Source organism: Eleutherodactylus coqui, chromosome 3 (genome assembly GCF_035609145.1).
Source record: "Eleutherodactylus coqui strain aEleCoq1 chromosome 3, aEleCoq1.hap1, whole genome shotgun sequence".
Lineage (NCBI taxonomy): Eukaryota > Metazoa > Chordata > Amphibia > Anura > Eleutherodactylidae > Eleutherodactylus > Eleutherodactylus coqui.
Genome location: NC_089839.1, coordinates 241,874,562 through 241,897,971, shown reverse-complemented (window position 1 = coordinate 241,897,971; position 23,410 = coordinate 241,874,562). Strand labels below are relative to the sequence as shown.

Here is a 23,410-nt window from a genome sequence, read left to right as displayed (position 1 = left end):
ACACGAAGAATGGCCCGAAGGCACTTCATGTGGAAAATGTCCAAATGCTGGTTATCACCTTTGTAAAGGCATCACATTTGAGATGCATAGAGCAGTAGAGGTTATATAATTGCCTTATAAACCAGGAGCTTAGTTTTGTAATTTGAGGTCATGCGATTTCCAAACTCTTTGATCGAGTCTTCCAAAGGCAGCAGCAGCCTCGGCAATATGTGAAGAGATTTCCGACTCAAGATGATTGTGGCTACGTACCGAGCTTCCAAGATATCGGAATGTTGATACTTCTTCTATCACTTTGTCATTGAGGAGAAGTGCATTATCTCCCATAGTGATAACGTGTATGGAACCCAAGTTTTTTTGTAAGCATTCATATGTGGTCAGATTAAGGCAAAAAATGAAAATAGAAAGCAGTAATTACAAACTCTTCTCCTTATTAGGAATTATGCCTTCCAGACCACCACATTAACATTTACTAGTATTACCAGTATTAATAAATTAAATTATCACTCAAACCAGTATATATGTATCATTTCCACACTGCTATTAAATCTTTTTAGTACAATTAAATATTTCTAATCAAATTAGACATGCATCTCACACCCAGGAGAGACCCGCTTGATCCTCCTAACACTGCCAAATTATCAACTTTAAATGTAAATGTACCAGATTAATCGTTAGCATCTAAAAGCATTAACTTCGATGTTAATTACATCTTAGTCTTGTTCTTAAATACAAGTGTTCCCTACAGAATATTAATTTAAATGTTAAATGTTTAAATAAGACATAAGGGTCCAATGCGGTGGGTTGGGATGCAGGCACAAAAAGCATCAAGGACTTTAGGGAGCTGAGATATGGCTGTGTAATTATCAATTTGTGTGCAAGGTCCCTTTTTTTCCCTTGTTAACCATTTATATGCCCTATAAGTTAAGGGTAAAAAAATGAATTTAATACTGAAAATTACAAAGATATGGGTTAAGTATTTTTATATCTTCGAAGTCATTGGGCTCCTTTACTGTTTTGTGAGAAGACATTAAAGTGAGGTGCCAGTTTTTGAGTTCTATTCCTGTATATTTCCTTCTACCACACATAATACAATGTTGTATTTTCTCATAGTACATGTGGATTCTAAAGATGAGCGAACGTGTCCGTTACGGACACATCCGCACCCGGACACCGGCTTTGCCGAACACTGCAGTGTTCGCGCGTAAAGGTCCGGGTGCCGCCGGGGGGCGGGGAGATGCGCGGCGGCGCGGGCGGCAGTAGCGGGGAACAGGGGGGAGCCCTCTCTCTCTCCCTCTCCCCCCCACTCCCCGCCGCACCCCCCCGCGCTGCCACGGCGGCCCCCGAACTTTTTCGCCCGAACACTGAAGTGTTCGCAAAGTTCGGTGTTCGGGCGAAAAAGGGGCGGGGCCGAACGTGTTCGCTCATCTCTAGTGGATTCATGATTATAAAAACTAAAAAAACTGAAAAAAAAACAACTAGTAAAAATAAGAGGACATCTTATCTTCTGCTATTATAAAAAAAATTATTGTCACATCCATAGTAACTAGAGATGAGCGAGCATACTCGCTAAGGCACATTACTCGAGCGAGTAGTGCCTTAAACGAGTATCTCCCCGCTCGTCTCTAAAGATTCGGGGGCCGGCGCCAGTGACAGGTGAGTTGCGGCAGGGAGCAGGGGGGGCGGGGGGGGGGGAGAGAGGGAGAGTTTTTTTCAGTTTTTTTATTTATTACCTTTTCCCCGTATGTTTTTATAAACTTTTGGGGTATTTCTATAAGCTGCTGCTCTCCAGGACAGTATGGTTGAGTACTATTAGATACACATAGATTTACTCTTCTGGATAAGACAAGAAGACCCTTCAGCAAAGAAACCTTAGAAAAGGCGAACTTGGATTCCCGGTGCAGGCGGGACACAAAAAGTGTTTTTTGTTGCTCCGCCTGACACCTGGTAAGTAGAATCCCATACAATTATCTCTTTCCTTCTGGCTATGGCGCTCTCCCTAATTTTTGTTCCCGCTCGTCTCTAAAGATTCGGGGGCCGGTGCCAGTGACAGGTGAGTTGCGGCAGGGAGCAGGGGGGGCGGGGGGGAGAGAGGGAGAGAGAGATCTCCCCTCCCTTCCTCCCCGCTCTTCCCTGCCGCTCCCTGCCCCCCCTCCGGCCCTTGAATCTTTAGAGACGAGCGGGGAGATACTCGGCTAAGGCACTACTCGCTCGAGTAATGTGCCTTAGCGAGTATACTCGCTCATTTCTAATAGTAACATAGTATGTTAGGCTGAAAGCAGACAATGTCCGTCTAGTTTAGCCTGATTCCACCCCCTTGTTGATCCAGAGGAAGGCAAAAAAAACCCAATGAGGCAAAGCCAATTAGCCCCCTTGAGGGAAACAATTCCTTCACGACTCCATAATGGCAGTCAGAATAATTCCTGGATCAAAGTTGACTAGGATGTACTCAAACCGCTCCCTTGAACAGTTCCTGAGCTATGTTTACACAGTGGAACAAAGAACATAAACCACCACAAGTGACGTGTGGAATAACAAAAGGAGAGGGGAACTTCCCTTATATAACTCAGAATAAGAGACTGTACCTGCCTATAGCAGATGTCCCGTCCTGATAAAAACACACCCAACCCACGATCCTCGGTCACTAACTGTCCCTATCTGGAACAGAGGTATACTACTAAGTAAGAATACAACTACAGTAACCACAGAACTTAGCTTTAGATGAGCAGGAAAAAACTGGAGACCAAGATCCAGCTCTGATTCCAGCAACGATCAGATGAAGACTGAGGATAATCCGCACAGGTCCACAGCCAAGACAGGAATAATAGCCTTCCCTAATTGCTAGGCAGGAGCAACAAGTAACAGAACACTACCGTAGACACTGCCACCAGTGCTAGAGAAAGTTGGGAGGAAAATCCAAAGCAGAACTAGCATAAACAAGACCTCCGTGAACGAAAACCAAAACCTGTTGCAACAATTATGTGTGGGCCCAATTCCCTAACCAGGAGCTTCCAACCCCTTTAGAACACAGTCAACAGTCACATTTGGTGACTGGAGATGAAAAAAAACTATTCATAAGTTACTATATTATTGAATTCAACGGTACAATAATGTGAGTGTTGGAAATGCCCAGTGATGGAAATGTAAGACTCTGAAGAGGTTCAGGTGCTCTACAGGATATAAGAAGACTTCACGGTGACTTTCTCCTTTACGGTTTGAACTCAACTTCCCTAAAATGTTGATGACTCAGCTCATTGCACTCAAATCATTGCATTGTAAGGGGTGAAACTGTGACAAAATGTATTTAATTCATGCTAATTTATTCTCACAAATGAACCCCAGTAAATCCATGTTGTGTAAAGGATTCCCAATGTGGCAGCAACAGAACACTACTTACATAGAAGCACATAGTACAAGAATGCAAAATACTGACAGAGGAGCCAGCCTGAGCATTTCCGAGTATACAAAGAATAAGACAGGGTCCTAGTAGGAAGCAGGAGACGAGTATGTATTATGCTGCTGACTTCCCCTGGGTGTGACAATACTGATCTACGTATAATGTATATAGAGCAGGGGTTAGACAAAGCAGGACTAGAGTCTTTTAGCAGGTGTTGATGTCAGCGCTGATGTGAAAGCTGCTCTCAGGCCTTATTATTGGGACATTCACAGCAATAAACACACATTACGTGTCTGGGACCTGATGCCTGATTTGCTCCACTGAGCAACTGGCAGGAGTGAGGAGAGAGTGCAGCGCTGGAGACCTCATCACACAGAGTGGGCATGTAGCTTTCATGATGTGATCAGTAGTGCGGAGAGAGACATGAAGGAGACACACTGAAACTCTGTCATACTGGATGAAATTCCCCCTCTCGGTTATTTTTTCAAGCAACTTGCATTAGAATATTTTTCTCAGAAGGTTAGGACAGCAGAATAAAACAACAAACATTTAGTTTGCATTCTTGACACTTGTCCACTCACACATTTGTACTAACAAGATACATGGTCAGTACCAACTACTGCAAAAGTAAATGTATCATAGCAATAGAAGGATTGGCCCCCGGAACTGCCATATTCAATTATGTAAGATTGAAATAATTGGGATCAGGACCCACTAGATGCCCGCTAAGGCCTCATGCACACGGGCGGATTTTTGCTGCGGAATCCGGAGTGCGTGTCCACTTCTGGGTTCCACAGCAATAACCTTCCATAGCATGCTATGGAAAAATGATTTTTCATGCACATGAGTAGAAACCAATTGCGGATTCCACTAGCGGATGAAAAAATTGCAGCATGCTCCATTTTCCTGCACTGGCGGCTTCCATTGAAGTCAATAGCAGCCAGCCAACACGCGGCCCATGCGCAATTGCCAGTGCAGACGGGCCGCGGATTCCATGGGAAAAGCGAGAGTTTAAAAAAAAAACTGTACTGCACATGTCCAAAGAAGAAGATACAGGTACGCGCAGATGCCGGCAAGGCACAGGGTCCGATTCCGCTGTTGGCTCCCGCATGTGGAATGTGACTCTCCAATGTGCATGCAGCCTTAGTAAAGGTCCAGATGTAGTGGATAATTTTTACTGTCGAATTTGCTACAAGTTTGTGCCAAATTTGGCTGTTTTTTGCACCCTATCGTGATGGGTGAGATCCAGTTGAAGGTTTTTCCCCGCATACATGAGCATGCTGATTTTTGAATGGGTTTTTCTGCTACAAGAGGATGGAGTTTTGAAAACAGACAGTCAAATGAGCAATAATACGAAGCATGTATCAACACTAGTAGGTAACAAAAATTGAAGAACAGGAACTCACCAATGGACGATAGGAAAAGTATGTAGTATTACAGAACAACCATTCAGATGAATAGCCATTCTTGTAGAACACGTATCATCCATCTCCTATGTTCTACTTTGTTGTTGAAGCATTTGCTACGTGGCTTTCCCATAGCTGATTAATTAGAATTCATCGGGTGAGTCTGTGGTTATTACAAATGGAAAAGAAAAAAACCCAGAAACTTAAAGGGGTTGTCCCGCGGCAAAAACGAAAAAAATTTTCACACCCCAGTCCCCCATGTTAAGCAAGCATCACAAACTACACATGTAAATCAATTTTTTAGAGCGTTTCTACTCACCATGAGGCTGTTTCATGAAGTTATATAATTCTTCTTCCAAGATGGCCACCGTCATTTCCCAAGGTGCACCGCTGGTCTTCTCCCATGGTGCACCGTGGATGTTCTTCTCCAGTCTGAGCTCCAATGCCAATTACAGCCACCTCATTGGCTGATCGGCACCATGTGATGGGGCGGAGCTACGCGATGATGCTGAGAAGGGGGAGGAGCCAGGACGCAGCTCGTGAGCCGGGACCCTGCAGAAGAAGATTCCTCTCTGCGGAAGCGCGACTGTTGCGGCGACCAGAGAAGAGGCTTGATCGTCGCCATGGAGACGGGGACGCCAGCACCGGAGGGGGTAAGTGTATAACTTCTGTATGGCCAATATTTAATGCACGATGTATATTACAAAGTGCATTAATATGGCCATACAGAAGAGTTTAACCCCACTTGCTGTCGCGGGACAACCCCTTTAATATAATTACTTATGACTGTACAAGAGTCGGTGATCCAGGGATTATTCTCATTGCCAGATTGGAGACAGGAAAGAATTTTTTTCCTTAAATGTTTTTTTTTCGCCTTCCTCTGGATTAACATTTGGAGGGGAGAGGGTGGGGGGGGGGGGGGGGGGTAACAGGCCGAACTGGACGGATTTATGTCTTTTTTCGTCCTTACATACTATGTTACCTCTTTCCCTAACCTCTGATCCAATTTTCCCTGGCTGGTCATGTGCTTTCTAAGCCTTAGCGTTGATACCGATGGCAGAGTCCTAGGATTAGACATTGGAAAGCAAGAGACCGGAGCAATTGACAAAGAGAAAGAGATCAGTATAGGCTGTTTTTTAATTTTACAGTATAAAAGAGGGTATTATTCCTAAAATGGAGGTATACGGGGGCCATTCTAACTTAAGTGGGGGTATTATAATTAAAGTGAGGGCATACAAGGGGCATTGGTGGGCACTCAGTGGGCAGTATTACGAAAGTGGGTGTGTACCAGGAGCATTTATTACTAAGCCGGGGCATACAGGGAACATTACGGAGTATGAAAATAAGGGAGTATTTTTACTGTGTTGTGGCACTAAAAGAGGCGATTATTGTGTGCAGCCTGTGAGATGCTATTACTGTTTGGGGCATCAAAGGTGGCATTATTAGCTGGAGCATTATGGATGGGGAAATTGTGTATAAGTGTGGGAAAGGTAGGGATAGTACTGGAAAACTGAGGAGCCAAAATGTCTATGTATCAAAGTCTGCAGAGAAAGTTGTGTCTTAGAGAAGCTGTCATGGCGGTCTGAGCTGAATGCAAGTGACAGGAAAAGTGAACGTCTCCGTTTAGAGGGGAAGACACTGGTAAGTCACTTGAGGTAACTGTACTGTAATCATGTATACAATTGGCTGAATGTCTATGTAAAACTAGCATCTACCACTGTATATGGTCACTGCACGGTGGTAATATGGGTCTTTGTATAGTATTTATTTCAGTAACAGTATGCAATATAATTTTGGGATCCTGGATGTGGTCTGAATAAATTTAATGGTCGGGTCTGGAGTAACATATCAGTGCTTAACTGTTTATTACACAATTTGGAAGTCTGTAGAGGTAAGGGCACTCGTATTTGCCTAGCTTTTTGTTCTAAGCATAACTTGGCAGGAATGTGGAAAAGTGTGTTCCTATCTGAACTTTTACCTAACTTTGACATGAGCTGGTAAATGTTCATGCTGGGGAGAGATTCAAAATTCTGCTATGGAGCCCAGCCCTTTCTATTTACACTTCTATCAATAGGGTTTCCATTAGGGATAGCTTTACCGATAGGCAAGGTTGTGTCTGGTGTTACAGTCAGGAATAGATTAGAAAAAGACATACATAATTTAGTCCGACTGTAAGTTCTGGGGGTAGAATTACTGGGAGATAGCGATAGTATCAGGAAAGGTGGCTTTTGTAGGTAAAGTCCAGTTCTGCCATGTTGTTTCCAGCCAGCACTGTTACAGACATTACAAAGTCTGCCAGAACAGGAGCTGCTTTTAGAAGAAGAGCTCTCCGTTTAAGCTATAGACTGGGTCCCAAGCAGGAGACCCCACTCTATAATGTTCATATGTATTCATAGGGCATATGAACAGGAGTTGCTTTCTTGATACAATCCCTTTAACCCTATGGAGATGCAGTGGCATGGCCTAAAGAGGGCTGTGTATACAAGTCATCCAGAAATATTGATAAACTAAAACACATTTTCAAGAGGAATAGCCTAGAGGTCCATCTACATGCAATGATTATCGCTCAAAATTCGTTCAAACGAGCAAAAGTGAGCTATAATCGATAAGAGTAAATGGCCGTCATGTACAATTCGTTCGCTTATCGATCAGTTTTAGCCGGCATAAAAATTGTTGTTCAGTATTCGTTCCATTTGAATGGCATTCGCTTGCAAGACTGAAAGACTTAAGGGGAGGGCTGAATGTTTACCTTCCCAAACAGGAGTACTTGTTTACTCATACAGGTAGAAGACAATGAATTTTCTTCATACTAATTAAAATCCTACCCACCAGACCTTTCCTCACATAAACACACACCCACCTGAGCAAACAACATATACTGAGTTTACTGAAGCTAGTGAGGGAAATGGAGAGGATTGCAGTTGAGAGGATGCACATCATTTTATGCAAAAAAAGTCATTCATTCGTTCAGTCATTTGGCCGTTCAAGCGATAATTGTTGTGTGTAAAAGGGCTTTTAAGTTTCCTTCTCACTAGGTACAAGAAATGTTTGGCAGAGGTGATTGCTGCTAAAGGAGGATCTTCTACAGGTTATTAAATTTGTGTCTTCACTTATGTTTTCTCCTTGCACTGTGGATGTTAACTCAATGCGCTCAGTAAAACGCATTAACCATACAACTGTTTTTTAACTACTAGATTGTTATCTATGGCACAAATCAAGACTATCAGACGCTATTTTATTAGTACTTAATATAAAAATCAAGGTAATTCCAAAGTGTTCACTTACTGTTCTTGCAATTGGTAATTTATAAGCTTGGCAGGCCTTCTTAGGTCTCTGGTGGCCATTGCAACCCATAGATGTTCCACGAATGTGACAATGAGAGATACACTGTCCAATGAGCAGTGTCCATCATTTAATCCTCACTTAAATGATACAAAATACATTAGATTTCATGATAATGTTTGTACTCTCCATCAACACGAAATTTCTGACTTGCTCCGCTAAGACTTAACATGTCTCATGGCTTCTCAAGATGTTGAACGTGCTGCTATTATTCTGGAGAATCAGCAGGATGCTGTTCACATCAATGTGCGAGATTCACATTCCCAGCCCTTTATTGAATTTTTTGCAATGCAATTAATCAATAAGTAGAAGTATATTGCTAGTAAAAGAGACAGACTTCAATTTCAAGACACATTTGAGAGCAGACATTACCATACATTTAGGTAAAATTCTATATAACTCATCAAATACTCAAGCAGCAACGGTCTTTGATCCTTAGGTTAGAACAAAATCCAAATACACAATCAGTGATAGCAGCGCTACTGAAAGGACTCCTGACATTTACTTGGGATTGTTCTTTTCTTATATAACTATTTTTCTTTTGCCAGTGCTTCCTGACAACCTAATAAAGAGTAAATGTAAAAGGCAGGACACCATACATTCACCTCTTGAAAATTGTCGTTATTAATACGCTAACACTGCTGTATTTGAGGTAAGAAGTTAAATAAAATGGTGAATCCTGTAATCCCAATCCATTACCCTTAATTATTCTAACATGTTTTAAAACCTGATCAAATCTAAATGCTGTTAAAGCAATAGACTCTCAACAGAAATTAAAGGTGGATTACAACCTACAGTACACTGTTAAGGCTGGTTTAGACGCAGCGATAATCGCCCAAAAGATATCGCTCAAGCGACTTTTGAGTGATCATCGTTGTGTCATTTACAGTGCAAGATGATCGCTCAAAATGAGTGATCACCTTGCGCTGCCAGCAGAGTATGCAGAAGACAAGCAGGGTGTCCCCACTGTTCCTCCGCTCTGAGTGCCTGGCTGTTATACAGCCCGGCGCTCAGAGCGGAGGATGCAGAAGATAAGCGGGATGTCCCCGCTTGTCTTCTGCATTTAGCTGTTTTCTGCTCCGAGTGCCGGGCTGTTAAACAGCCGAGCGCTCGGAGCGGAGGATGCAGTAGACAAGTGGGGTGTCCCCGCTTGTCTTCTGCATCCAGGCGTTTTCTGCATGGAGCGCCCAGCTGTTATATCTGTTCTTCATACTCAACACGTTATCAGGTAGAGGGGTATAGCTGAAACAATAGTAACAGCTGTATCCCGCTGTGAATCCCTGATAAGGCTCATTGTTGTCTTTCAGCAAGCTGAAAGACAATGATGAGCGACGGGATAACGAAATCTGCACGATGTCAGTGCAGTTACACACAACAATTATCGCTCAAAAGACAGCTTTTGAGTGAATTTTGAGCGATAATCGTTGTGTCTAAATGGGCCTTTAGGCCCAATGTCCACGGGGAAAATGGAATTAGTAAATCTGCGCGGGTGTCCCGCACGCATGATCCGCGCCTATAGGGAATCATTGGACACCCGCAGGTAATTCAATACTTGCAGATGTCATTTTTCCCTGCCGCGTGGATCGCACGTGCGGGAAGGCACCTGCAGCATCCTCCATTTTGTGTGGGTCTCCCACAGCTTCCATTGAAGCCTATGGATGCCGTCCGGTCCCACGGCACACTCGCATCTGTATTTGCGCTGTACCATGGGGATGGCTTGATAGGCGGTCTTTCAAGGCAGCCCTGGGGCCTTTCAGAAGGTCCCTGGCTGCCATAACACCTGCACGGCTCCCCGGATCTCACCACGTGGGGCCGTGCGAGACACCCGAACATTGTTCAGGGGATTTAAATGCCACTGTCAGAACTGACAGCGGCATTTAAAGGGTTAATAGCCGCGATCGGCCAAACGGGGCGCGGGTGTCAGCTGTAATAAACATAGGCCAAATGACATCGCCAAAAACTCGAGGTGTCCATCTTTAGTATTAAAAGTGGTCTTCCATTCATTTCATTCACAAATCCTAATCAGGCTATAGTCCCTGCAAAGATCTAACTTTGTGAAGATGGTGGCATCTTAAAATCTATCAAACGGTTCAAATATTAATGGTAGTGGATATTTATTCTTTATTGTAACAGCATTTAGCCTCTGTAATCAATGCATGACCAAAGGGATCCAATTGTCTATTTTCTACAAAGAAGAACCCCACACCTGCTGGAGAAGACCTCTGTATGATGCTATGCTTTAATGTAGTCTGACATGGCCTGAGTCTCTGGCCTGTGCGTGACAATGAGCCAGGAAGTAGATAGATGAGACAGTCATAAGGTTGGTGTGGAGATAGTGTCTCAGCCTCCTTTTTACTAAACACAACTACATACATGTTGTATTGAGGCAGGAGACCTAGAAGCTCAGAGGGAGATGATGGTCTCAGGACTGGAATCACAGTGCACAGACAGTAGGTATAGCAATAAGTACTCCAATGTGAGATCTGCCCAGTGTGCCAGTTAATCACTGGAAAATGCTGATAGAGCCAGGGAAGTCCCAACAACAATGAGTTTATAGACTTGGGAAGAACAAGAATTTTTTTCTCTGTGCAAGACTCTAATCTGTAAATCCTAAGGAACTGTGGCAAACCTGATAACGTCAGACAGGAACTCCCCATCAACAGAAGTAACGGACAAGGGCTTCTTCAGGGGTAGCGTTTCAAGCTGCAGGTAAGCCTCAGTGGAAAACTGTGAGTCTTCATGCATCAGAGATACAGCAAGTAGAAATCTTGGAGAGGACTCAGCGTGACCTAGGGCCGCCTCTCCCCCATCCCTCAGACCCTAGGTGGTAGAGTTTCCTGGCTTCACTGGGCAAGATTTCAGAAAATGTCCATTACCACAGCAGTACATAAACAACTTTTGCATATGTCTACCCAAATACTCCTCTGTGACAAGCCTCACTCTCTCGACCTTTATGGGTTCTTCAGTGGGAAAATCAGGAGAAGGTTGAAGTGGTCAGGAGAAACTAGGAGTTAGCCGAACCCTTTTCTCTTCATGTGATAACTCTTGTTGCCATTCCCTGAAGTGAATGCCAATTCTGGAGGCTTGGGTGATGAAACCCTCTAGAGATGAGGATAGTTCTTTGCCTGTTAATTCATCCTTAATTCTGTTATTGAGCCCCTTTTAGAAGGCTGTTTGGAGTTCCATTCCAATTCTGCGGGCAGCGTTCTGAACTGTATAGCATACTGGACGGTAGACCAAGTAGTGCAGAGGAAACTTGACCAGGTAGTCATGAAGGTCTGAAGGCTGGAAGCCATGGAACTGTTGTACTCCCATGATGGTATAGCCCAGGCCAGAGCTTCACCAGACAGTAAGGAGATAAATGTGGTTTTGCTGCAGCCTCCCCATGGTGAGCCAGTGATACTAGCTGCAAAATTGGGGAGACTTGATCTTGGAAAGCACGGCTGAATCCAGCGTGTTGTCAACAGCACCAGCTGAATGCATGGCCTAAGCAAACCGTTAGGCAGGCAAATTTTAATTTGCCTTGTCACACACCGGTTTGGCTGTGGGCTAACTGTGGTGATAGCACCTGGAGAACCACAGGTTTTTACACTTAACCCCTCCAAGTGGATAGATAGATAGATAGATAGATAGATAGATAGATAGATAGATAGATAGATAGATAGATAGATAGATAGATAGATAGATAGATAGATAGAAATGAATAGTCTTATTATATAATTGTATGCAATATCAATATACATATATTTATAGGATTATTATAAATAATCTTCCAGATGTGAAACACTCATAACTCACGTTTAATTAAATGCAAAAAATCACTAATAAAGTCATCATGACATAATTTTTATGCATTTCTGTTGAGTAATTCCAAGGAATCCAGAATGCGCTTTTCCACCCAAAATAAATAAGAGCTGGGGAGTGTGCGGAAGTTGGATTGGAAAGGGTTAATGCTTGGAGCTTGTTCTTAGACCTAGCTAAGATTTGTTCAGGCCTCATTTAGCAGGTTTATCATAATGCTTAAAATTATTAATTTGTTTCTAGTGAGGAGATTAGTTTGGGATGGCCTGAGCTGGGGTCAAAGGAAGTGTACTTCTTTCACTCAGAGATGAAATCAGCAGCCAAGACTAGGTTTTAAACTCAAGAGAAGAGAAGGGTGGAAGTACAGGACATGAATATCCATCAACATCCCTGTATTTATTTCTGAAGAAGGGGCTGCGCCCCCGAAACGCGTTATTTGTGCTGGCTATAATTTAATGAATAAAGAAGAATTTGGGTTGATCCCTTTGCTTTTATGCACTTTACATTACAAGGGGTGCGCCCACAGTCCATTATTTTCTCCTTTTTACAATTAGGTTTTAAACTGACACTTGGCCAGCTTTATTAGCACAGTTGAAAAATAAAATTAACATAACGCAGCAGGAACAAAAGAAATAGCTTGACTGTCCTGCACTATTAGACAGTAGAACCCTCCCTAGCAGCTAGAGAGCTTCTTTCTGCCAGCTTACAAAAACAACCGGCTTTAGCAACCATACTTATAGTCCAAGTGCAAGACTCACACAGACCAGCTTACTGTGCTCCCAATTAAAACCACTTAGCTGCTCCTTAAAGGAGTTGTCTGGCTGTAAACTATTGATGGCCTATTCATTTATGATAAGTCATCGGTAGTAGATTGTCCGGGATCCGTTTCCCGGGTTCTCTGTCAATCAGCTATTTGTTGGGCTGTTGCATTCCTGTACTGAGCTGAATTCTGCAGAAAGCAGACAGTTCCATTCTTAGTGTAGTGGCCAGACTTAGTATTGAAGGCCAAGTTCCCGTTGAAATGAATGGTAACTTTGCCTGCAATACCAAGCCTGGCCACAACATTAAGAACTGATCTGTCTGCTTTCTGCAGAAATCAGTTCAGTGCACAAGCACACGGACCTGGCAAACAGCTGAACGGCAGGGGTCCCAGGCAATAGACCCCAGCCAATCTACTACTGATGACTTACCCCGATGATAAGCCATCAATAGTCTGCAACAGGACAACACCTTTAAATTTCCACCTACTATCTTGCTTAATCTATCAGCCAGCAGGTGATACTCTCCCTGTAAGACCCCATTTACACTGACAGATAATCGCTCAAAAGTCGCTCTAATGACAGTTTGAGTAACAGTTTTGAGTGATCATCTTTGCATAGTCTATAGTAGCTAAGTAGCTGCTTAAGAGCTATGGAGGCGGAGTGGGACACCGCTGCTATTGCTCAGAGAACAATACAGCTGTCGTGCATAAGCAAACAGCTGCATTGTTCTCCATGCTTACAGCTCACGTCTCGCTGTGAACTACCAGCGGGACATGAGCTGAAAGAATCTTAGCGCAAGAAAACTAAAATTGAGCGCGGAACGACTCGTGCACGAAAACTGCATGATGTCCGTGCAGTTAGACCCAATAATTCTCGCTCAAAAGACAGCTGAGCAAATTTTGAGTGAGAATCGTTGGGCCTAAATGCCCCTTTACTCCACATGGGAGAGGTATGTGGGAGAAATGTATCTCACCTCTACAACCACACTTACCTTAAAAATCTCAATCCAGTAACAGGTACGGAGGGTAAAGATAAAAAGGTCACATTCTTTTATCTCCTGCTGTAAAAACCAGTTAGAGAATGAGATCAGGTGAGCAGTACAAGGCTGTGCGACAGGGCTGGTCTTATTCTCTGCAGGTAGACGGTACATTTATTTTGGATGCTCCTGAATACATTTCCAACCAGCTGATCGGCTAATTTAGGAAAGGTATAGTTTGTCCTTAAAAGACGAAGGTCAACAGTAATAGGGTGCATAAGGTGCTTCTGTTTTGAGAATGCACTGTTTTTAATATGTATTTACTATTCTAGTTTAGGCAATGACGTGACGGAACGAGCCCCTGAAATATGTGACTTGGCACACAAGTCTATGTCTGAGACCTATATTTAGCTTGCAATGTACAATCGGTATTTCTCTGTAGTATTTTAGTCTTCCTCCGACCAGCCTGTTGCATGCAGAAAACGGATCCCTCCTCGTCTCTGGCATGTCCCCACTCTGCACTTTTGACTTCTAAACCAGACTAAACACTTCAGTCATTCAAGAGGTCACAATTAGACGAGCAGTAAGAGGCTGGGACCTTCAGAGACACAAACAGAATGTTCTGATCCTTCTACTAAAGAGTGGCAGTGGATATGGCATATTTACCGGGTTAGGTCATTAGAACACAGCAGTATTTTGTATCAGGACTTGTAAGCCCAAACCAGGAGTGGGTCCAAAAACACAGAAGAGGTACGAATCTTTCCATTGTAAGTGTTTTCCGTCTTGTTCCACTCTTACAAACACTGATGGGAAATATTGACCAAAATTCCTAAGTGTGAAAGTGGTTTTTGGGTCATTTAGGATTAACACCTTTATCACAAAAATATCCACTGCAATATTCTCACGCAGGCAGCATTACTAAGTAGGTTTAAAATGGGGGGCCGATTAGTCTGGAACATTTTAGCCGTATTCTACAGAAAAACAGCTCACAGGATAAGTGCAGTAACAGAACACCAGAGCTGCTGGACTACAACCTTCTGTAGGTCTGATTTAGAGGGGCATTCCACTTTTAAAGGTGTTTTCCAGGCAAAAACTATTGATGACCGATCCTCAGAATAGTGCTGATCCCAAGCGATCACCTGATCGTCCGGCCCGCTGTCAGTGCAGTGGGCCGGACGTGTATCATAAGGGACAGGAGAAGAAATGCTCTAGTTGGCTTCACTCTCATTGACATCAATGGCGGAGGTGAGTTCCAGAAGTCTAATACCCACTTCAGCTCCCATTGACTTCAATAGGAGTGAAGCCAGCTGAGGTATTTCCTCTCCCATTATCTATGATGCATGTCTGGCCTGCTGGGCTATCAGGTGATCACCAGGGATCCTGAGTAGAGGGTCCCCAGCCAGAGACGTAGCTTGAAGCTTTTGGGCCCCAATGCAACATCTGTAACAGAGCCCCCCAACTATAATGCTTTAGTCATCGTACTGGGCTCCCTATATGGAAAAGAGAGGCCTTATAGACCCCCTAAGGCTCCTGGGCCCGGGTGCAACCGCATTCTCTGCATCCTCTATAGTTATGCCCCTGTCCTGAGCCATTGATTGTTGATGACCCATCTTGAGGATAGGTCATCAATAAATTTTGCCTGGAAATCTTTTAACAATTGTGACCCATTAGAAAAATTGTAATATTAAAATCTTCAAACTTAGGAGATCTCTAGATTCAGGAAGCGACAGATAATGTTGTTTAAAGGTTTTTTTTGAGATTTTTACTATTGATGAACTGTCCTCAAGAGAGGTCATCAATAGCTGATCAATGAGGGTCTGCTAATAGAGATCCCCGCTGATCAGCTAATCACTGAGCTGCTTTCAGAACAGACTGCTCTGGAAGAAGATAGCGCTGTCAATATAGCAGTGGCTCAGTTTGGTACTACAGGTACAGCTCCCATTGAATTCAATGGTAGTAATGGCTACAGTATCAAAACAGATTGCTGCAGTATGGATAGCACTATCTGGTTTGAATGCTGTCCACTCTGATCGTGGGCTTGATGATCAGCGGGGATCCTGAGCGGTGGACCCCAACTGATTAAATACCGATGACCTATCTTGAAAACAGGTCATCAGTGTGAGAAGTCCCAGACAACCCCTTTAACAGTCTCTGCTGCAACTGCAAGGCAAAATCTGCACGTTGTACATGAGGATCTGCTGCAGATTTCACCCTATGTATTGCAAAGGGTGAAAAGGTAAAGCATGAATTGACGTGATGTGGATCTGAATGCATCTTGGTGCACCACAGAAGGGCGCCAGAAACAGGTGGATCTGTGGCACTACAGCCATAGAGGAGGGCAGCAGGTAATATGCACCCCCCTACGTTCCCTGGACAAGTGGTGTCCGTGGACCTGGATGGACCGCCATGACGAGTATATTCATTTTAAATACAGAGGCGGTGGGGAAACTGGGGAGGACTATGAAAAATAAAACCCCCTTTTAAACACTGATCTCGGCTCACTGCGCCCCTCATACCGCGCTCAATCCAAAATCCAAGAAAAATTGTTTTTCCGTACTGCAGCAAATGGCTGCGTGTCCTTTCAGGTTCCTTTGAACGCATCGCCCATTGTGTTCAGTGAGACCAAAAAACACACCGCACGCCGTTCGAGGTGCCTGCGAGTACGATGCAAGGCTTCTCACTGGAAACACTTGCCGATCCTCCGGTTCGTCTGCAAGTCGCGCCGCAGGATCGCTACTTCACAGAAGTGATTGGAGGTGTTTTTACCAGGAAAACGCCTCACACGGCGTAAAGCCGTACATGGGCGAGCGCCATATCGAGCTAATTTCTCGGCCCGGTATGGCACTCACCCGTGTGTCGGTAGCCTAGAGCCAGCTTCACACCTGGGCGCTGGGTATTTGTGCACACCTGGGCGCTGTATATTTGCGGTACGAACAACGCTTTTCTTTCTTTGCGCGTACATTGGCGTATTTACTACAAGGCATGCGGCAAAGACGAACTGATTGAAATAGCTAATTAGTCCCAGATAGCTTTTTGTAGCGGAATTACACAGCGTATCACGCATCTCCTTGCATATTGCGCACCCTCCATTTACTTCTATGGGGACCTTTTGATGCACAAATACGCAGAAAAGTAGAGCACATTCTATTCCTTGCGTACGCAAAGTTTGAATCCGTAAATGCGTTTGTGTAAATAAGCCCTTTGTGTGAATTCTGATGCGGAACTGCTGGCGGAATTTACGCCAATTTTAATTCGCTCAGAAGCTGTGGGTTCTGGTGCGCAATTTTCCGCAGTGCCTATTGCAGAATATCCCACTTGGGTCTTAACATTTGCATTGTTGGTCTTGCAGTCTGCACTTTGCTACTACCAATTACTATATGACGTCACACATCTTCTTCTACACGGCGTTGCTATGGGAACGCCTAACCGCCGCACCTACACATTCCACAACCCCCTGCCGCCAGCACAGCCCTGACTCCTCCCCGCACGTGACTGGTCACATGCTGACGACGTCACCGCAGGTCCTGTAGCCCACTAGACTGTATCCTCTGTAGTCAGCAGGCCGAGCTGCACTGTGCGGAGGACACGACGGCCCGCGGAGAGGTGTGTGCTGGTACAGAGCGGCCTGCCACGGGTGAGACCCTCTCGTCTTTCGTCTCTATGTCAGGGCTGGGAGTCCTCCAGGAAGTGGCTCCCGTCCCGCCTGTATGGTGTTACGCAGCTGCTTCCTCGGAGCCGTCCCGAGTGACGTTATAACTTCTCAGTAGTGCTGGCGGCTGCCCCACTGTAGAATGAAAGGACTTGTCAGTGGCTACATGTAGCAGAGCTCAGTTTGTGTTGTTCAGCTGTAGTCCAGTGTAAAACTATGGAAAACACTTTGTGCCAGGTGACAAACTCATCTCACCACAACACTGCGCACTCTGCTGCTCCGGCCGGGTGGGCTGATTATTATTTACGCAGACCTTCCCTAGGAAAAACGGACACTGAAATCCGCATGTATTAACCCTTTGCCGTAACAACGGCGATGCTCGCGGCAGCGTCCTGGCTACGTTTTTTTGCGCTCTGTTATGGCAGGTGGATCCCAGCGAGCGGAGCATCTAATGGTCGGGGTGGCGCGGAACCCTGACTACAATGGGGGTCATTTGCTTCCCATTGTGGCACGCTGCGCAGTTCTGGCTCGCTCACGCTTGTACGGCGGCCTCCGCTACTTGGCTCTGACAATGGCGACCGTGGAAGTGCCGGATCTGACCGAGCGGAGACGGCTGACTATAACGGGTTCACTTTGGCGCTGTCATGCCTGCCAGGAATTTACGGATAATATGGCGCAGCTCGTGGCACTACTTTGTGGTTTTCACAGAAACTGGCGTTGGCTCCTGCCGGAGGCGCTGATGTGGGCGGAGCCTTACGCCGGATCACACAAGCGTTTGGTATAACGCAGCGTTTTACCGCTGTGTGAGCCGCATGCGGCAGTGAGCTCTGACTGCACGTGACGGACTATCCCGCGCCCGCTGTCAGGCGCCAGCTTCGCTTTTTAAAAAAACTTCCTGAGATATTGCGTATAAACGCCGCACGTACAATTACGCATGTACGGCGCTGATTACGCCCTGATAGAGAACAATGGCGCTCCATCAGGTGGTAAAGTAGAACAGGCTGCGTTCTCTTGATACGTGCGTGTCGTACGCGGTGAGCGCACCGTCATGGACTCCCTCACCGTGGAATGCGCCGTGACATTGCGCTCTGGTGAGCCCGGCCATGATCTGGTACCGGTCACAAGGACGACGCTGCCGGACGCACAGACAGGTTTGCACGCTGCAGCCGCAGGTTTCTCGGCAGCGGTTTACACTAGCGTCTGGCTGTTCCGTGGTGGGAGGGGCTAAACGTACAGAAGCGGATAGTTTTACGTTTGGTACCGCGTTAAAACAACGCAAACGGCTCCTGAAGCGCCGCAGTCGCACTTTTGCTTCAGTTAAAAAAAAAAAAACGGAGTGGTGACAGAAAATTGCCAAACGGGGTGAAACGGTAGGTGTTACGTTTCAGGGATCGTCTGTGGGCGCGAAAATGGAGGCGTCTTCTGTCCATACACACACGACCATTCGCAGTTTCTACGATCGCCTGCAGGTATTCCGCTGTGAATATTTGTAAGCGGAATCCGATGCTTTCGTCTGGGACCGGAACGCACTTGTGTATTTTGGTTCCGTTTTTTGTGTCCGTCATACGGAAGTGCGTCCCGATCTGACCTGAATTCTGAGCACCATGCGTTCCTATGACAGTTGGGGGCCGGAGACCCGCGGTCTGATCGGGACGCACCTCCGTATTACGGGGCCGACGACCTAGATGCGTGCGGTGTGGTTCAGGCAGCATGGGCCTGCTAACTTCTTAAGGCTGGGTTCCCACAGGGTGGAATCCTGCTGGAGATCTCGCGGTTTTGCAGCTTCAAAACCCCTGGCACTTAGTTTTTTACCTGCTGCGTCCGAAAATCCGCACCGCAGCTCCTACTTTGCCGCAACGGATTGGCCGTCCCGTGTGGACGAGCTTTTTGACAAATCTCGTCCACGCGGCCGGCTAATTGCGGGATTAGCGGCCGCAGGCTGACGTGCTGCAGCGAAATTCCACCTGGAATTTCCGCAGCTATTCCGCCCTGTAGGAGTAGCCGCACTTGTCAGTGTGACCCCCCCAGAAGTGCTGATCAGTGGGGTCCGCACTGCTGACACCCCTGCTGATGGCTGGAGCGCTCACCCTGGAGCTGTCTGTTGTGCCTGTCAGCTTCTCTGGCCAGCTGGAGACGGACTCAGACTTCTGTAGCTGCTGAATTGCTCCGCACTCTTCCTCATCCACCGGCACGGCAGATGTCATTGCAGGAAGTGTTTACGGAGCAGCACCGCCGGATATTCTGCGCAATTACCTCCAGCCAGCAGGACTTTGTGTCAGTAGTTCTATGGTTGTTTTGGACATAACCTTCTGGGCCCGCATCAGTTAGACTCCTAGTAAGGCTCTCATATGTTTGGGCTGTTGCTTAAAGTGTACCTAACTTTTCAGACAACTTTGGCTCATCTAGTAGCCCGCGTGCCTCATCTAGTAGCCCGCGTGCCTCATCAGTCTTGTCATATAGTTCATTTAGGCTTTCTTTTTTATGTTACCACTGAAAATCATGGCTGAAGTGCAGCCCTTCCCCCGCAATCCACTGCTTGTCTTCTGCTTTTACAGGACTACTTCTTAGGCCCCCTGCACACGAACGAGTCGGAATCCGGTTCTCATTGCGGCCGGCGACCTTGCGGACCTGTCTTTTTTTCCTTTTTCGGTGCTGCAGCGTGCCGCTGTCAGACATGCACAGTACAGATTTTATTTCTAAATGTTTATTTTTCCGTCGCTAGGCGATAACTTGGAATCTGTGACTTTTCCGTAATGTCAATTGTGGAAGGGCTGCGGTATGCTGCGTATGCTTGTAGGAGTAGCATTCGATTCCGCTAGTGAGCAGCAAAAGTGATCTCCCACAGCGGGCCTTGAACAACATTTGCTGTGGATCCACAGTGCAGATGCTGATTGTGGCTTCCACAATGCAAACCCATTTGTGTGCAGGCCGCACGTGGGTGTTGGGAAGGGTCTGTCTACACAAGCGCCCCCCCCCCCCCCCCTGCACTTATCTTTATTCACTGAGAAAGAAGCTAATAATTATCAATCCATTAATAGTAATAAGTGGGAAATCTGCTGCCATCCCGCTGCACTTGTGGTATCGCCATACATTGTGGAAATGCTGCAGACTGTCACAGATTCGGAGAAATCTCATGCGCACACAGAAGAGAATGGTGGCCAGAAGTGATCTCCGGCCCGCTCCGTCTGCAGTCACCGGGCGATCGGCGTTCCGGCGCGAAAGCACAAGATCGATGATTGCTGGGGTGACTGTTGGGCGCCGTTAACAATCGTCCCGTGTGAAAGGATTCTAATGAAAGTAGTAAGAGCTGGTGGGCACACTTGGTAAGGGCAGGGCTTGTTGGACCAGGGACTGAATAAGGGTATGATTACCCTGAGCGCAAATACATGATTGGTTTGGCTTTTGACTTGAAATCCGCTACGTATTTGCAGCTGATTGCCGAAGAGGTGGCGCCCCCCTCACCTCCAAAGTCCTGGTGGGCTGTAGTAAGTGCAGCGCCGCTGGTCAGGTGACACAGAAGTGGCATCATCTAACCAGTGGCGATGTGCTCGCTATAGGCTGCTGGATACCAGATGCGCCAAGACTCGGGAGGTGAGGGGAGCGCTGTATCTTCTTACGTCAGCAGCAAATACATAGCAAGTCAAAATCCAAACCAATGATGCGGATTCTAAATCTGGAAATGCTGCAAAGTGTGCAGCCGCTCGGCCCCGTGTGAGCGCACCCCGACCTCCCCTGAGCGTGCGGCCTCTCGGCCCCGTGTGAGCGCGCCCCCGACCTCCTCTGAGCGTGCGGCCTCTCGGCCCCGTGTGAGCGCGCCCCCGACCTCCCCTGAGCGTGCGGCCTCTCGGCCCCGTGTGAGCGCGCCCCCGACCTCCCCTGAGCGTGCGGCCTCTCGGCCCCGTGTGAGCGCGCCCCCGACCTCCCCTGAGCGTGCGGCCTCTCGGCCCCGTGTGAGCGCGCCCCCGACCTCCCCTGAGCGTGCGGCCTCTCGGCCCCGTGTGAGCGCGCCCCCGACCTCCCCTGAGCGTGCGGCCTCTTGGCCCCGTGTGAGCGCGCCCCCGAGCTTCCTGCTTGTGTAGCACAGTTCTTGCAGACCGCTTTCTATGCAGCATATCTTGTAATAGGAGCATCGCCAGCACCTCCACTGTTATACTGAGCACGCAGTCGGCTCTGCTACATAGAGGGTGTCGGTGACATCACAACACGCCCTCAAGTATTGGAAGGGGGGGTTTGCATCTGTGTTGGATTCCGCCTTGCTGCTCTGTTTGGGAAGGGGAATCACCGTGGCTGAGCAGCTCCATCTTAGGACGGAACTCAACAGTATGGGACGGACCCCATTGACTATAGTGGGGTCCGCCTGCTTTCTGCCCAACTTTTGGACAGAATAGACAGTGCTGCATGTAGCGCTTTTTCTTCTGGTATTTTGAGCCAGATCTGTGATGGAGCCTCCGGTCGGCCTACAGGCCACTACACACTGGCGATCACGATTGTTCCTACAATGCTATCGCTTGCGAGTTTCTCACGCAATCTTGCTGCCTCAGCATTGATTGGCCAATTTATAAATCCCGCCTCCATAATGCCATGGCTGGGATTGGTCCTTCGACCTCTTCTCAGCCAATCAATGGCTCGATGAGCCAATCACAGCCATTGCATTGGTTAATCGAGAGCTGCATTGATTGGCTGAGCAGCACTCAAGAACCAATCAGAGCCATTGCTTCCTGGAGGTGGGATGTATGAATCCCGTAACCAGGAAGTGATCCTCGGTGGGTGAAAGAGGACTGCAGGAAGCAAATTGGAGCTCCGGAGAGCATCGGGAGGGATACTATATTCCTTTTTTTAATGTTATCCAGCTAGGGCTTACTTTCAGGGTGGTGCTTATTTCCGGGGAAACGGGGTAGCACATGTACGGCCACAGCTCCATTCACTTCAGTGCCATTGAGGTGCATGGAGTGCCTTCCTTTAACACAGCTGGGACTTATTATACGTATGTCCATTTAACGGCAGATGATGGCAAAGCGTTCTGTCCTCTCGGCTGCATTGTGTAATTGCCAGAAGTTGGTGAAGGGAAATGGTTGGCTGTGTTTGTGTCTGCTGGCTGACTTGTGATAAGGGTGACTGGTGTATTATTCATGTTGCTCCGTCAGATGGAACGCTCTCACATTCTGGCATGCAGCCGAGGGTTTGTCACACAAGGGCTTTGCTTTAGTTTGCTTTCCCCTTGTTAAAGGTTTCTTGTCACTTCTTTGTATTGTTTGTTCTGCTAAACACACGGCGTGCGAGGGAACATGGCGTGCCATCCTGGCGGACCGACCTGTACGCCATTCATACGACAGAATGTGGAACTGTATATGTTGTCCCAGGCTTCTGTTATGGGAGGTAAGCCGGGAACGCAGCCGCCCTGTATATATGGGCTTGGGTTGCTTTACTAATGGTCGTTTCATTATTTCGGAAGGTTTCTTGATGCTTTAATAAGAACTTCTAAAATGTCAGTCGCCTGTTACTGCCTGCGACTATTAATACTCCGTACCAACCGGTCCTCCCGCAAGGTCGGCGGCCAGATATGTAGACTATTATGGTAAAGATAGGAATGGGCAGATTAGGAGATGTCACTGATGATAGGTGATGGGGACAGATTTACCCTCCGTATTGTGATTGTATTCGCGGCTCTTCGTCACCCCGCCGTTAAAAATAACATCATTCTTACCGTCGCACGTATAATCAGTGGCTGGGAATGGGTTAAAGGGAAGCTGTCAGCATGAGATATATTAGGCTTGTGGGGAGAGAGTCATTATAACTTATAATTCTTCATTTAAGTCCTTGTGTACTGTGGTTAACGGGTATATTCAGGCATAGCGGATTTTTGGCGCCATTGGTGAGTATTTTGACTCTGAATGGACTGCACATCCGCAGCTGATTTCGGCCGGCCGCTCTTCTTACCGCACAGTCTTATTGCAGGAAACAGTGCAGAATTTGACTCTGGTTTTGATGCGGAGGTGCTGTGGGTTTTGCCTTTTCCGCAGCATTTGCGCTACGAGTCAGCGTACCCAAAGACTCCAGTGGACTGTCTCAACTATTGACAGT

General features: G+C 46.5%; 1 protein-coding gene across 3 annotated transcripts in view; it reads left to right on the top strand.

Annotated features, from left to right (window-relative positions):
* The first annotated feature begins 6,352 nt into the window (after positions 1 to 6,352).
* The window catches only part of NEK7 (NIMA related kinase 7), an 84,275-nt gene continuing 67,217 nt past the window's right edge, over positions 6,353 to 23,410 (top strand). Inside the window, exon 1 of one of the 3 annotated variants that reach the window (XM_066597180.1) lies at positions 6,353 to 6,441. The gene's annotated coding sequence lies outside the window, so the exon portion shown is untranslated. Of the gene's footprint in view, positions 6,442 to 17,184; positions 17,315 to 23,410 lie in introns of those variants that run through there. The other 2 variants (XM_066597179.1, XM_066597181.1) reach the window with 2 other exon arrangements.